A 12,348-nucleotide genomic window follows, 5' to 3' on the forward strand; every position below is an offset into this window, starting at 1 on the left:
AAGATTAATTTCGACTTCTGCAGAATATTACATGATTGAAATATATTAAGAATTTAAACAAATTTACACAGCAAGAAGAAAATAGCTATTTATGAAAGAGGTCAACTAAAAGAAAAAATACTATACGTCAATGCAAGTAAAAGTTATAGTTGATATAGAGAGAGAATTGAACGTTGAAGCTCAGTCAGCTTTTTAATAGATTTTTTAATAGCTTTGTTTATTGATTTTAAAGCTTATTTGTATGACTATACAGGCTATTAATATTAATTTTAACAAAGTGCCTATTAATTATTAATTTACTAAAATGATAAATGTGTAATTTATTAAGGGTATAATAATTATATAAATTATATCTAAATCATTCAAAATTAATATTATTATAAATAAGCATTGTTAAAAGCCAGACGTTTTAGTATTTAAAAAACAATTTGCTATGTAGTGACCTTTAATTTGGAGCAGAAACGGGGAGTGACTTTACTCACAGCTGATTGGTCCAATTTCAGTTTTAGATCTCTTATCCAGAGCAGGTTAGCCGTGGAGCGTAAGTGCAAAACCACTTAAACCTAGGATTGGCACAAACTAAGCTTAAACGTATCTGGCTAGCCAGCTAAACCGGCTTCATGGTACAGGCCCCGGGTAACTTAAAAACAAATGTGCTATTAACGTTATTGTTTATTAATGACTTTGAGCTTTGCTAGCATGTTAGATTTATTTCCCAGCATATGTTCACTGAAATATCAAAATCATTTCTGCACTCACAATCCGTCATCATCAAAGTTGTTCCAAACCCATATTTGAATTTACATGAATGCAAATGAGTTTGAAAGGAATATTTTAAGTAAAAAATGACTTCAATGTAAAGCATTGGTTTAACTTAATGTAAGTTACCTGGCTGAAAGTTAAAAATGTTAGTTCATTTAAATTAAAAATGTGCGTTAATACAACAAAAGAGATTGGTTTAATAAATAAAAATTCAAAAAAGTATGTTATCTGAATGACATACATTTTCTAAGTTGCTTTGACAAAAAAAATAGTGGTGAGAACAAAGGTTTTTTTACATTGTTAAAGGAGCGGTCTCAATGCTATTTCATGCATTCTGACTTCTTTAACACCGTTAGAGAGTTGGATTCTCATGCTAAACATGGCCAACCTTTCAAGAAATTGGTTGGACGTGTGACGGAGAATTTCTGCAAGTGTGTGTGTTTGTTCCCGGTCATGAGTGGAAACTGCAGGCGGTGAGTGAAACTGCATCAAATTTGTGTGTTTTGTTGGCAATGTGAACAACACCGACGTATAGAGAATCGAGAGTCGTCCAGGGATAATGCCATACTGTATTGTTTGTGTGTGTGTGTGTCATAGGTGTGTGTGTGCTTGTGACTCTAGCTCCACCCACTGCACACCTCCATGAGTTCGTCAGTTTTCGGAAAGAATCGGTACAGCGTATCTGTCTTTTATAAATATAATAAGACTCTTGGGAGATATGAAGGATCAACACTACTCTGTAGACACTCAAGATTAAGACTGGCAGAAACTGTGTGTTATGCACGCTTTAAGTTACTTAATTACTTTTATGGTGAATATATAATGTTTTGGTGAACATTCTGCTAAATGCTTGATTTTGTGTTTTGTAAGGTGTGGACTGGCATGATGGTGACGTGTCTTCCTTTGAAGCGTAAGTTTTCGCACTTCAAATGCACTTGAGCATCGTCACTGATGTTCAGTTCTCAGTGCCCAAAGCCCATTGCTGTATTTCAGTGTTGATCAGGGGTTCAGTGTCACATGTGCAACTTGTGGCTCGTGCGAGGCGTTCAGATAGACACACGGGCCACAGGTGTGTGGGACGGACTCCCATTCATGATTGATGTGCTGTAGGTGGGCTGACAGCGGCCCGCCGTATGCCCTGTCATATGGCGGAGGTTTGGTGTTGGCTCAGCTGTAAAGATAAGAGCTGTCACTTTGAAATGGTTGAGGATTTCAGCCTGATGTCTTGATAACACACCTGTCAGGTTCTTTACCAGGTCTGAGGAGGAGAGCTTGACTTTTTGTTGGTGATCTTACCTGCTTGTTTGTTAAAAAAAAGAAGAAGAAAAAAGAACAGTAATTGAGTAAATGCTTCTAGTCACGCTGTGATTGATGCAGTGAAGTTTTTAAAGGTGAAGTGTCTTTTTTGTGAATTGCAAATATAGTGACTGTTTCCAAACTAATTCTCAACACTCATAGACGTCTCTGCCTTCTATTGGTCAATCAAACCGTTAACCCCGCCCTAAACTCGCTCCATTGGTTGAGTAAGAAGGACACTCAATCAAACAGGTTTGAAAGTGTGTTACACATGAAATCAACATACAGTCAAAGCAAAAATTATTGGACACCAGATATAATTTTTACTAGTGTGTGCAGGACACTATAGTTCATTTATGTATGTGAGGATAGCAAAATAAATTAAACTGTGACATATTATACCCAAAAATTCTTCATACGGTGACAACCAGTAAAATGTATACAAATTTGTGCCCAAAATGATTCAGACTCTATGAGCTGAGCATGTTTTGCTGAAGTGTGTTTTCTTTAATTGCTAATGTGACCTTTGACACCACAGACTGAACTAAATTAAGCTTTGCTTGCTCATTGGTCGAGCTAAATTGAATTGTGTACTTAAATTGATCTTTCAGAAATCATCCTAATATGATGAATTGCTGCTCAAGAAACATTTCTGATTATTATCAAGGTTGCAAACAGTGGTGTTGCTTAATATTAAGAAATTACACAGTTTATATTTAAACTTGAGAGCCTTTAAAGATATAACATAAAAAATAGTTGTGTAAATAACTGCATGCATTTATTGCCATGTTCTTGATTTAGAGACACTAAGAGTGCTGTTTTTCCCTCTCGTTCTGTCAGCGTCGAGTGAGCTCCGCGATCTGTCATGTCCCGAGTGCCGATATTTGATGGTTGCCGGCTGGTTATTGGGTGTTTGACTGTAAGATACATCATTGGCTGACGTTTGACCTCCTGCTAACTTACTGGACGCCTTCCAGAGAGGAAGTCCAGCCCAGTGGAAATCCTTCAGCTCTGGGTCTTTGAAACTTTAGCACTCTGCTTCTCTCTGTTGTGTCTTTGAGTGGCGAATCCCCCCCAAAAAACTTTGCCTGTCATCAAGTGTCTCTCTTTTCTCTCTCTCTCTCTCTCTCTCTCTCTCTCTCTCTCTCTCTCTCTCTCTCTCTCTCTCTCTGTCTCTCTCTCTCTCTCTCTCTCTCTCTCTCTCTCTCTCTCTCTCTCTCTCTCTCTCTCTCTCTCTCTCTCTCTCACACACATTTGCACACATGTTTTTTTCCCTCTTTTCCTCTCTCTCTGCGTGGAGCTCCAGAGGACCCTGCAGCTGGTCGGGGTTGTGCCCGTGTAGCGCTGCTCTCGGCTGGGCCGCGGCTCTGCAGGGGGCTGGGGAGGGGCTCTGGATCTCGCTGAAAGAGAAAAAGAAAGAGATCAAGGATAAAATGAAAAAGAAATCTGTGATTCCCCATGGCACCTTCCCTCCCCCTTCCCCCATGGCCGATTCTTTTTTATCTTCTACTTCTCTTACTAGCAGCCGTTTCTCTCTCGGCCGCTGCGCTGTCTTCTTTTCTTCTCTTCTGTCTTCTTTAAGAAGAAGCTGGCTGTTAGATTCAGTGTCAGGTGCACTCAGACCGGAGTGAAAATGATTTAACAAGTGTATTGATTTCTGATTCACTTGTATGTCACTGTTACAGCCTCTGCTGAGATGCTCTGTTCATATACTTCAGAAAGTAATGAGCATTAGATTCGTATTTAGAGATTTAGAAATGAGATTACATTTTTTAATTAGATTAGATTCAACTTTATTGTGTAGAGTATAGTACAAATAAATAGAAATATGCATATAGCACTATATAGATAAAACCAACATTTATTCAGACACCTTCAGACATTTCTCCCATTATCACAGTTTATTCGCTATAGTTCAGAAAATGGTAATAAAATAGGACAAGAACTCAGAGTTAAACTGTGTCAGAACAAATTCATCTTGATAATGTCAGATCACTTTGATAGAAAGGGATGTAATGGATTACAATCAGCCAATCAGCTGTTAGATTTAAGCACACAGTTAGATTAAACCAGTTTAGCTCAACCAATGAGCAAGCAACGCTTCATTTAGTTCAGTCTGTGGTGTCAAAGGTCACTAGCCTGACAAGCCAGACCCACATCAAGATGTTTGGTCTGGAAACTCACCATAGACAGGGCTCAGTCCGAGGGGCGGGATAAACGGTTGTTTTTCAAAGTCCCTCTGCACGCGATAGGATAGCGGTACACCAACCGGAGCAACGACGGTGAAGGGGAGCACGCTGACTGATTAAACATTCGCCGTATCCGGTCGGCTAAACTCCGAACCATAGACTGTAAACACATCTTCCCTTTTTAAGAATGACTTCAGTGCCGCTCTTTGTTCTTTTCTCAGAGGAAAGCTTAACTCCAAGTCTTCCGGAGGCGCGGGCAGAGCTGATTCGAAAGACCGCCGCCGTTCGCCAGTTTCTGTGTTTACTAGAAGCACGCAAACGCAATTCGGCCGTCGTCATTATGGCCCCGCCCGCCGACTCTATAGCCTACCTACACGATGTGATTGGGCCGTCCAGATTCTGAGGATTACAGCTCAGATAGGAATTGAGAGTTGCTAGACCACACTTGCGGGCAAATTAAATTTGCTGCCGCTAGGGTGCGTCTAGATTTCTAGGCTAAAAGGTCACATTAGCAATTCAAGAAAACACACATCAGCAAAACATGCTCAGCTCAGAGGCTGAATCATTTTGGGTACAAAATTTGTATCAATTTTACTGATAGACACTGAAATTTTGGATATAATATGTCACCGTTTACTTTATTTTGCTATCCTTACTTACATAAATGAACTATATTGTCCTGCACACACTAGTAAAATGATATCTGGTGTCTGAATCATTTTTGGTTTGACTGTATGTGGTAACGCTTTAGTTTAGGGTCCATTTCTCACTAGTTGCTTATTATGCATATTACTAGGATATTGGCTGTTTATTAGTACTTATAAAGCACATATTGATGCCTTATTTCGCATGACCTTATTCTGGATCCCTTAATGCTACATAAACTTAACAACTTTTAATAACACTATTAATAAGAAATGATTAGAGGTTTATTGAGGCAAAAATCATAGTTAATAGTTAGTTAATAGTGAGAGTTTGACCATAACCTAAAGTGTGACCAAATATGTATGTATGTAAGTTACAGCACATACAGAAGATGGTCTGGTTGTGAAGGAGATTACAGAAGAAATGTGTCTTTGATTCCTTACAAAGTTGTAGAGACAAACACAGGGCTAAACGCAAGCGCCGCTCTTTTTCAGAGTGTGTAATCACTCCCAGAAAACAGATTTTGCAGGCATTTATCAGCTTGCTATAGCAAAGCATTGGGTTTGACTCTCATGAAATGCATAAAAAGATCAAATGTAAGTTACTTGAATTAAAGCATCTGCCAAATGCATAATAATAAATTAATATAGTGTCACTACGTCTAGATTTAAATGCATGCGTCAATCGTAAAGCTCCTTTAGTGTGTGTGTGACTACAGCTCATACAGCTGAACTGCGACTGCGCTTTCCCGTTTTCAACATCTTATTGGTTTTTACATATCATTTCCAAGTTTCCATTCCAGCCTGTTATGCATTAATATTTAAGGCATTTAGCAGACGCTGTTGTACTGGGAGACTTACAAAAGTGCTTTAGTGTTGCTTGTGAGACCACCGTGATCGACAGATGGCATGCATGTAATTTTGATTGTGTTTGAGTGCATTTGCTCAGACTCCGGCAGGAGCACAGACGAGGATGTGCATCTGAATCTGCATGTTTGTACCTCAGAAGCTCATACAGTAGAGCAAAATGCAGAGGTGATGGGATCAAATCACAGGGGAATGCATGAACCGAGAAAAGATATTCCTTAAATTAAATGCAAGTCACCTTTTTTCGCATAAATGTGCACTACTGGTCAAAAGTTGCACCAAGGTTGCATTTATTGGATCAAAAATACAGTAAAAACAGTAATATTGTGAAATATTGTTACAGTGTAAAACAGCTGTTTTCTATGTGAGTATATAGTAAAGTGTGATTTATTCCTGTGGTCAAAGCTGAATTTATCATCATTACTCCAGTCTTCGGTGTCACATGATCCTTCACTAATCATTCTCATATGAGGATTTGATGATCAACACACATTTATGAGTATTATCAGTGTTGAAAACAGTGTAAACAGAAGACATTTTCTTTTCAGGATTCTTTGAAGAATAGAAAGTTCAAAAGAACAGCATTTATATGAAATAGAAATGTCTTGTAACATTATAAATGTCTTTAATATTTTCAACAAAAAGCATCAAACTTGTTTGACTGTGGTTAGGAGGATGCAGTTGATCGTTGGCTTCTTGTTGTTTGCTTTAGGAACAGCATTGCTTTCTTTAAAATATCGTCCGCATTCCCAGCAAGATCCAAACTTCCGTCAAAATGTTCCACAATCTCCACCGGCCGAGGCTTTGGCAGTGGAATCTGGCAGCGATTTAACATTGTTATCAGTCCTTACGCTATTTACCTAATGTGTTTCCGTGTAATTGGATTACATGATCCCGCTTGTCAGCCCAGGTGTGTTGTGCATCTATTAAATGACTGACATTTTTATGTAGCTAAGCTGAAAGCTCCGGGCCTTTTTCACGTTGAGTGAAATCAGGTGCTCGGCTCAATGTGTGAGAGGCCGTAAATGTGCACGCAGTAATAACCTTCCCCTCTCCTCCTTTTTCACCTCTTTCTTTGCTGCCTCTATCCACATTTTCTTTCTTTTTTTACTCTCCGTCCTGTCTCTTTTTTTTCTTTCCGTTCCATTTGCAAGGTGTGATATTGCTTTAATTCTGCAGAAACATGTGGAGAGATCTGGAATATCTCCGGGGATTAGTGGAAGAGGAAAAACTCAACTTTCTCTCTCTCTTTCTGTCCGTTCTCTGCCACTGCCAGACTCGGGCAGCTTGTGTTGTAGAGCAGCAGGGTCTGCTGGGAATGAATGTAGTTAGTCCGACCTTTGACCCCGAGAGCTGTTGACATGGAAGGCGGCCAAGAAGGGCTCTTACAGGACCCTTTTGTTAATCTCATTCATGGCTCGCTTTGCAAAAAAACCTAGTTTTGTGTGTGTGGAGGGTGTTGGCAGCTCTACTTGCTGGAATGTGTTCTCTCTCTCTCTCTCTCTCTTTCTTTTTTTCCCAGGCTTATTTGGAAGAAATGGTGGGCCCACGACCAGCGCGACTGCTTTAGCCCGAACCCTGCCCTTTCAGCTCAATCGACACTGACAGATTCCTGGCCTGGGATTGCCAACTGGCACATAGGAAGCGAATGAAAGAGTGATGGAGAAAGAGCGAGTCAGTCCCGGACCAGGTCAGGCCACCGGCCAGAGCGGCAAAGTTGTTGTAATCCAAGTGCCCGAAGTGTCTCGCTTTGAACTCTGTCCTGCCGATTACAGGTGAACCTCAGGAAAACATGTCCAAGTCATATTTACCCCCAAAATCAAAAGGCATTACATTTTGGATAAAGAACTAATGCATTTTAGGACCATTTGACATTATTTTATTGACAAATAACCACTTCTCATTACTTTAATATAAATACACAGATGAGGAATAACGTTATGACCACCATCCTAATATTGTGTTGGTCCCCCCTTTTGCTTCCAAAACACTCCTGACCCGTCAAGGCATGGACTCCACTAGACATTAGCATCAACAGCATTAACTTCCTAAACAATTTGAGCTACGGTAGTTCGTCTGTTTGATCGGACCACACGTCCAGCCTTCGCTCCCCACGTGCATCAATGAGCCTTGGCCGCCCATGACCCTGTGGCCGGTTCTCCACTGTTCCTTCCTTGGGCCACTTTTGATAGATACTGACCACTGCAGACCGGGAACAGCCCACAAGAGCTGCAGTTTTGGAGATGCTCTGACCCAGTCGTCTAGTCATCACAATCTGACCCTTGTCAAACTCGCTCAAATCCTTACACTTGCCCATTTTTCCTGCTTCTAACACATCAACTCTGAGGACAAAATGTTCACTTGCTGCCTAATATATCCCACCCACTAACAGGAGCCGTGATGAAGAGATCATCAGAGTTATTCACTTCATAATGTTATGCCTGATCGGTATATATATATAGTTTTTATTTTATTTTTACTTAGTCAAATACTTAGATCAACTTTGGTGATCATAATAGACTTCTTGTATGTACACATACATACATATAAATAATCTACCGTATTTTAAATAGTATACAACCAATGAAAATATTTGTGGTTGGGTAAGATTTACCATTTTACAATCCAACTTGTTTGAAGTCTGTGGGACGAAAGTAAATGTTGCATTATATTAAAGTTTTATACTATGATTTAAAGTGGTTAGCCTTGGTTCCCCTGATTTATGATTTCATCATTCATCAATCTGGTTCAACTCTCGCACAGCTGCAGCGCAAACGCAGATTTAAATGTTCCTGTGTGGTTTTGTCAAAGGGTTAATAGACTCGGGAGAATCGTTGTCATTGAGGAATAAGATGTGTGGTGTTTAATCGAGATCGCTATCTTTTAATGATAATCATGCAGCTCTACCGCATAATGTATTTCCAACACGATCTCAGCAATTTGTACGTATATTTTGGGGGCTGATTCGTATATGTGTAATGAAGTATGTTGATATGGGAAGAAGGAGGCGAGAACCGGTGAATGTTTAAACACTTTAATCCTAAATAAATAAACTGAAAGTAAAACGCAGACAGCCCCTCACGGACGGCTGCCACGCACACACACTTCATAAGATCCAGGCCTGGTCCTCTCTCATCCTTCACTGTCGTCGCTCCTCCTTTTGTCCATCCGAGCTCCTCCGTGAGACACGAGACCAGCTCGGCACGCATTATATATCGCAACTGCATAGAGACGAACGCAAAAATTTACTTTGTTCAAAACTGAAGCACCATATTTATGGATAATAATGCAGAAATTCAGACTTGGCAGCATGATTTTTCTTAATTTAATTTAATGGAGCCTCTTTAATAAAACTAATACACCTAAACGATTATTAAATTCTGTAATGCACTTTCATTTTTTTCAGCCCAAAGAGGTCCTCCTTTTAACATATTATTTATTGTAGCCAGGTTTTGATCGCACAATCAAAAGTCAGAAACAGCCCATAAGGGTTACGTTTAGCGCTCTGAGGCTTGACTCGTGGATGGAAATTAAGCCACTGTAAGTTCAGAGAAACAGTTATGCTAAAATGTTATCAATAAATATTTTTAAGTGACCACGGTAACAATATTGTGCATATTAATTTACGCGATAAACAATATTCTGAGTAAATGGCAGTTTTTTTAAAATACATTTTTCCCCTTATGACATGGCGGGCCAAATCTCATGGGCTAACTTTGGCATCTCTAGTTTGGGCGTCTCTGTCTTATGATCACCAAAGCTGCATTTATTTGATCAAGTAAAATTACATTAAAATGAATATTGTGAAATATTACAATTTAATATAACTGTTTTCTATGTGAATATATGTTAAAATGCAATTTATTCCTGTGACGCAAAGCTGAGTTTTCAGCACCATTACTGATTTTCTGCTCAAGAAATATTCCTGATCATATACATATATATTTGTTGATTCTTTGATGAATAGAAAGTACACAGCATTTATTTGAAATAGAAATATTTTCATTAACATTACAAATGTCTTTATTGTCACTTTACCGCATCCTTGCTGAATAAAAGTACTAACATCTTTCTCTCTTTATTTTTCTGCATTAGTATGAAATTGTTTGGTAGTCCTGAGCTCATCACTGTCATGCCCTTGAACGAGACGCTTAACCTCCGGATCCTCCAGAGGGACTGAACCGGTAATAAGTTCATGGTTCATCCGTGCTGAAATGATGCTATTCAATACTTTGATATTGATCAGATATTCAAGTAAAGCATCCGCTCTGTGGATGTGCTCTTAATTTAATTCTTGTGCACTATTAAGAGCTCATAATTACAGCTCTCAGGTTCAATCATGCACAAGTAACGCAAATAGCAAATGCAAACAAACCATAGAGTGAATGGCACGGTCCATTTGCTCTCACTGTGTCTTTATTCTTCACCTATAGAGTTACCCTTCTCTCACAGAAAGACGGCACCGTGGTTTCTCTCTGGTCCAGCTGAGTGAATTAACATGGTCCCAGGCTACAGATTATATAGCACGTTAACCACTGAAAGAGATGTGCACCGTTCAAGAAAAAATCAATCAAGATTAGCTTAGCCACCTCTCAAAGGAGCACTGTGAACCTCCTCAGGGGGTTAAGCACCAATCCCAGCGCTGAGAGAGACCAGAGACTGAGAGACAATCACTGATTATGTGTTTGACTAAACACACACACTTAAACTTTCTGTTTTTCTGCTTCTGCACACACACACACACATATATATATATATTATATCACTTTCAAATCAATTTATTTCACATACAATGTAACAAAAGCATCAATATGAATAAAACCATTTACAGCTTCTAACTTGTATTTAATAACAAAACAATGATTTGCCATGAATGCTAAATAACATATTTAAATAAAGGGTTAATTTTATTGAATAGCTAAAATTCTAAAATCAAAGACATTATATTTTGCATTAAGAAATTATGATTTTTGTAAGGACCATTTTACATTATTTTCGTGAAAATTAAGATCGAATGCTGTAATGATCCTAAATTGGATTAGGTTAAAAAATGGTGTGTGTGTGTGTGTGTGTGTGTGTGTGTGTGTGTGTGTGTGTGTGTGTGTGTGTGTGTGTGTGTGTGTGTGTGTGTGTGTGTGTGTGTGTGTGTGTGTGTGTGTGTGTGTGTGTGCATCCGAATAACTAAATATGTATAAATACTGTATAAACATTTAAATAACTTTTTTAAATGTAATAATAATCTTAAATTCTAAATCAAATGTCAAATTTTGCATAAATAAATTATGACTTTTTAGGAGCATTTTACATTATTTTGTTGACAATTAAAATCTAAAATACTAGATTGAATTCAGTAAAAAAAAAAAAAAAAAAAAATATATATATATATATATATATATATATATATATATATATATATATATATATATATATATATATATATATATATATATAATTCTACCATAATTTTAGTTTTATTTGGCAGAAATTTTAAAAATATTAAAATAAAATGTTTTTATTTTAATAATTTAAAAATGTTAAAAAATATGTATATATAAAATTTATCAATTGATATGAATATATTAAATACATTTAATTGCATTATTTTAATGCATTTACAAATAATTTGTAATTTGAAAATGGATTGAGATTCTTAAAAACAGTAATAATTGCGTTGTACAGAAATGCTGTGATGGTTATAAAATATTTGATTTGTATTGTGGGCTGATATGTAAGGCATCCAGGCCTCTTCTAAGTCTTCCCTGGAATTCCAACATCTAAATCATCAATGATTTGTGATGATTCTCTATTATTTCTCTCTTTAGGGACTCGTGCTCACAGAGCAGGTCTAAATCTTTCAGCCGTCGTTGTCTTTAAATGAAAAGACACTACAAAGAGAATGACTAACGCTGGAAATAAGAAGAATACACTCACCTGCAAATCAAAGGAATGAATAAATACAGTTTGGAGAGCGAGCGTCTGGCCCCTCCCCTACGTCAGCCTGGCGAACTGAGTCTGTTGCATGCTGGGATAGGGGAAATGCCTGCCGGGGCTCCACAATGGCGGGCGGGTGGATTTCGGACCCTCCTCTTGTGTTGGTCTTGGCGGGGAGGCCTTCACAGTCTGCTCAGCACAGCTGGATCGCTCACAAACCTCCCTGACTCTGGATTGGGCTCTGGCTTCAGTCTTCAGCCTCTCTCTCTCTCTCCTCACATGTTTATTTCTGATGGCCCCCGGTGCTGTCTTGGCTTTTCTAGGCCAGACGTGAGTATTAGGATGGAGGGCAGACGCTGTTGCTCAATCCCCATACTTTCAATTCTTTCCATTTATATTCACTAACCCTCTTCATCTGACCATTATTACTGTGGGTTACACTATATTTGGTAACACTTTATTTTACAGTGTCAATGTAACACACATTACATGTACTTTACCATAGTAATAGCAACTAACCCTCAACCACACCCTAATCCTAACCCTATAGTAAGTACATGTAGTTCATTATTATTACTCGGTACATAAATGTATAATTACACTGTAACAATGACACCCTAAAAGAAAGTGTAACCCTTTATTGGCGTCATTGTTACACT

General features: G+C 38.3%; 1 long non-coding RNA gene across 1 annotated transcript; it reads left to right on the forward strand.

Moving 5' to 3' along the window:
* Positions 1–6,672: 6,672 nt before the first annotated feature.
* Positions 6,673–12,013, forward strand: LOC137038314 (uncharacterized). The gene is made up of 3 exons (XR_010897453.1): positions 6,673–7,533; positions 9,854–9,942; positions 11,581–12,013. It is a non-coding gene; the product is annotated as an uncharacterized lncRNA (long non-coding RNA).
* Positions 12,014–12,348: the final 335 nt, after the last annotated feature.

This window comes from Pseudorasbora parva, chromosome 13 (assembly GCF_024679245.1).
Source record: "Pseudorasbora parva isolate DD20220531a chromosome 13, ASM2467924v1, whole genome shotgun sequence".
NCBI lineage: Eukaryota > Metazoa > Chordata > Actinopteri > Cypriniformes > Gobionidae > Pseudorasbora > Pseudorasbora parva.